Genomic DNA, 5049 nt, shown 5'->3' with positions numbered 1-5049 from the left:
GACGTCAGCGCGCTGCCCCGGGGCCTGCGTCACCGCCGCGCGAGGGCGCCGCGGAGTCTACGGTTTTCGGGAGGGGAGGAAGCGGTTTCCGTCGGCTCGGTGTTTCGATTTGTAATCTCGCGGTTTGAGTCCTTTGGACGTTTCCTTCTCTCTGTCCCTGCCATTCTCCCGAGGGGAACGTGGCGAACCGTGAGCCGAGGAGTTTGACCCTTGGGAAGCCCTGCGGAAGGAAGCGCCCGCGCGCCGCCGGGTGCGCGCGTCTGGTCTGCGTTCCCTCAGTGATTTGATGGAGCCCCTGGCCAGGTTCCTCCAGTCTGACGCCGCCACTCGTCGTAGGTGTCTGCGTTTGAGGATGGAGTCAACCCTGGGGGCAGCTTTGCTTCAATTAAGTCAACCAGTGTAACCGTTTGAAACAGTTGTAAGCGTTTTGCCTCGGAACCCAGCTGCCGAACATCAACATGCACCGCTGGCGGTGGAAATGGTGAAAAATGAGCAAAGTGTTGGAAAGTGGAACGGCATCAGAAGATGAATTTTGAAGTGCTGCTTTTCTCATCTTGAGGGATTCTATTGTAAATCTGTAATCAACCGATACAGCTCTCATTTTTAAACTTGTGTTTTAGCTTTTGTTTTTCTGTTCTGGAGACAGAGGCGCTAAGAGAAAAGGGTCCTCATTTCAAAAGCTCCTCGCCAGCAACGTGGACGGTGTTTCAGACCAGTCTTCACTCCCCACGAAGTCACATTTTTCTGATTGTGACTGAAATAGAATGTATACGTTCATATATGTGTCTATAAAATCGTCCGTGAACCACAGAGGAGCCGGCTTATCAGTGAAGTCTTACATAGTTCAGTTAGTAACTGATAGAGGATTGCAAATAAGAAATCTTGATGTTACTAGCGATGGACGTCTGTCTCCCCCGCACCTAGTATCACAAAAGCAGTGGCATGCAGTAAATGTTTGTTGTATTGCAGGAGCGAATTCCTTAATTTATGTTCTGTGAAGACACTTTGTCAGTAAAATCAGATGCTTTTTCTCGGGGGGGAACTCCAGTGGGCAAACATTTCAAAAACTTCCAAATAACAAGCCACTTAATTAGGCATCTGGGGAATTCCAAGACCCTGAACCATTTCCCATTTCCTGTCCCTGTCATTTCTGCCTGCCAGTCAGTCACGGAACAGGAGGTCTTCTGTTCCAACGTTAATAGTAAAAAGAAAGGATTCCTAACAGTTTATGATACAGAGAAAAGAAATGCCATGGCTCGCAATGACTAAACACTTTCAAATATGCACAAGAAGAGTTTGGTAGTAGTTCAGTATTTAGTTCAAGTCAGTATTACTCGGAAAGTGACAGAATCTTCCTTATGTATGTGGGAAAATATATATAGCAAGAAGTGTTCATTCCGAATTCAAGATTATTTCAGTTCTTGTCCAGACCAAAAAGTAAGATAATGAATATACTTCAGTATAGGGGAAAATTCGAATTTCAAAAACTCAAAAGCCTTAGATATTTTTCCCAAATATGTATGTAATAACGTTCAGGTATAATAAACACTACTGTATGACTTAAATCTTGTATAACCTTGCAGTTTGATGTTAAATTTACTCAGTTAATCTTTTTCATGTTTTCAGTGTAGAGTTGCTGGTGATTTTTAAAACTAAGGTATATGTCTGCTGAGGTTGCCTTCCTAACACTTTTCACATTTATGTACAAAAAATGTTTACAGGAGCCAAGACAATTTTAAAGAAGAAAAGGGACTGAAGGGACTTGTCCGCCAGAAAGCAAGTTGTGTAATAAAGCAACTAAATAAAGCAATTAAGACAGTATTGTATTAGCACAAGAATGTACAAATAAACAACGGAACACGATAAAGCCACCACCCCACACACAATTATATATATATATATATATATATATATATATACACATATATATATACTATTTCATTCACGTGTGTATAACTTTGATATATGACATTGGTATTACATATTAGTGAGAAAAAGATGAACTAGTTAATAATCCTGAATGAATGGTTATTCTAATGGAAAAGTTAGATCTTGACCTAAACTATTAAAAACATTCCTGGTGGATAAATAAAAGTGAACAGCTTTCATTATGAATCTGGTGACTTAAATGTATTTTGTGAGTTGTAATCCATTGCAGTTGTTGTCATTATTGGTGCTCAAATATTTTTTACTAATCTTAGGCCAATATGAGCTCATTCACATTGGCTCCTGAGTCCTTTTGACATGGCCCTAGTAGTCTTTGATTGTTTTTCAGACTGGTTTTGTACATTTCTTACCTCATGTCTTGGTTCCTTTAGTGGGAAATGGTATTTAAAGACCATGATTTGAATGTTTGTGGTGCTAGTTGTTATTGAGTTGTATTGTTTTTATAACCTAATCCATGGACAGAGCTGGGTAATATGGTTTTGCTTTGTGTAAATGTACCATAAAATACATTCAACTAGTACCATAATGTATTCAACTATTTCCCTAATTGATAGACATCTGAGTGGTTTCCAATCTTTTGCTGTTACAAATAGTACTGTAATGAATAGTCATGAACACACATTTTATTTTAGGATATATTCCCAGAAGTTGGATTGTTAGATCAAATGGTAAATTCATAGTAATTTTGCTAGATATGACTAAATATCCCTTCCCCCTCATGGGAGTTAGCATTTTGCAATCCAGCCAGAAATATATGTAAATTCCATTTTGCTGCACAATTTGATAACAAATTCCAGGGGAATATATTATCAAACTTTCAGATTTTTGCCAGTCTATTAGATAAATAGTATTTTAGTATAATTTTAATTTATTTGCTCTATTATGAACGACATTGAAAATCTTTTCATATGAATCAATTGCATATATTTTATTTTAAAAAATTAAATATGAAATTGTTAGAATTGATATGTGGTATTGTTAAAAAATTATTATGATGCTTGTTAAAATGTCAGCAAGTAAGGAGCAATAGGTTGAGACTTTATTCAGGCATATTGTCCTAAGAGCATTGCAATACTGGAGAGAGATCAGGCTCAATTCTGAATACAGCAGACAGCTGAGGATTTATAACCAACCAGCAGAATGAAAGAGTCAGCAGATGTAAAATTAGTTAGTAGAGACATCAAGGGCAGGGAGATTCTTGCTGAGGATAGGCCAAGGGCTTACTTAATACATCAAAGGTCGAGGTTAAGGAATTTGGTCAGATATCAATGGTGGGGGAATTTTCACTAACCTGACTTAGCAGGATTCTTGCTAAGACTGAGCTAGGCAGATCAAAGATGGGGTGGGGAGGTGACAAATGGAGAAGGCACTGACTTAAATCTGTATAACAAACTTTACCTTTGTTAACTGTGCTTTTCCTGGTAGCCTCCCCAGAACTGGCCTCCCATACCCTTATTTCTTTTGTCTTTAGCTGAAGATGGTATTTAAGCCTGTGGTTTAGTCCACGTCAGGGAGTTACTCATTTTTCCCCGGGTATCTCCCATGTATATGTGAGGTATACATGTTAAACGTTTTTTTCTTTTGCTAATCTTTTATTACAGGGGTCTCAGCCAAGAACTCAGTAGGGTAGAGGGAAAATTATTTTTCTTCCCCGCATCAGTATATACCATGTTTTCCCGAAAATAAGACCTAGCCGGACAGTCAGCTCTAATGTGTCTTTTGGAGCAAAAATTAATATAAGACCCGGTCTTATTTTACTATAATATAAGACTGGGTCTCATAATATAACATAATATAACAACATAACATAATACCTGGTCTTATTTTACTATAAAATAAGACCGGGTCTTATTATATTAATTTTTGCTCCAAAAGATGCATTAGAGCTGCTTGCCCAGCTAGGTCTTATTTTCAGGGAAACATGGTACTGTAAGGAAGAAAAAAATCTCTTCTTTTGCCCATCTTAGGTTCTCCAGCTGGGGTTCTGTAAGTTAGACTGGCCAAAGATAGATTAGCAAGAGAAAAACACGTTTATTAGCATGTGCATCACACATGTATAGATGAGAACCTCAGTGAGGAGTAACTGAGACAGGTGATTAGAACTGGGGTTTAAATACCAACAGGAGGTGTGGGGTCTTAGGAAAATGACCAGGAAAAGTACTTTATAAATGTAAATTTCCTTTAGGAAAGGAAAACTTTTACCTTGTTTTTAGACCTTTTCATGCTGGTTCTCAATGGCCTTTAGCTCAAAATAATCCATATACCAAAGAGGCACATTTTATGGTGGCATGTTCTGGTACCCCTCATTACAAAGATGAAATGTATACTTGCCTAAATTTTTGAAGTATTTCTTTTTTAAAAAATAAACAGAACCCAACACATTAAAAACTTGGGGGCCGGCCCGGTGGCTCAGGAGGTTAGAGTTCCATGCTCCTAACTCTGAAGGCTGCCGGCTCGATTCCCACATGGGCCAATGGGCTCTCAACCCCAAGGTTACCAGTTAGATTCCTTGAATCCTGCAAGGGATGGTGGGCTCCGCCCCCTGCAACTAGCAACGGCAACTGGACCTGAGGCTGAGCTGTGCCCTCCACAACTAAGACTGAAAGGACAACTTGAAGCTGAACGGCACCCTCCACAACTAAGGTTGAAAGGACAACAACTTGACTTGGAAAAAAGTCCTGGAAGTACAAATTGTTCTCCAATAAAGTCCTGTTCCCCTTCCCCAATAAAATCTTTAAAAAAACAAACAAAACAAAAAAAACAAAAAAAGCTTGGAAATTATGGCCACATCACAACTTCCTTCCCCAGCTTGTAGTTACTTATTTACAAGCATCACCTTTCCATCTGTTGAAAAAAAAATCGCTTTATATATGTATACAGTGGTACCTCGGTTTTCGAACATAATCTGTTCCAGAAGACTGTTTGAGTTCTGAAACGTTCAAAAACACAGGCCTCAAAAAAACTAGGCCTCAGGATCTTGCACTCAGCAGAAACCGTGTGACATGTTTGACTTCCAAGGTGTGCTCAAAAACCGAAGATTTATTTCCGGGTTTATGGCATTCGTAAACCAAAATATTCGTCAATGGAGACGTTCAAAAACTG

Source organism: Rhinolophus hipposideros, assembly GCF_964194185.1.
Source record: "Rhinolophus hipposideros genome assembly, chromosome: 10".
Lineage (NCBI taxonomy): Eukaryota > Metazoa > Chordata > Mammalia > Chiroptera > Rhinolophidae > Rhinolophus > Rhinolophus hipposideros.
This window is presented reverse-complemented; position numbering follows the sequence as displayed.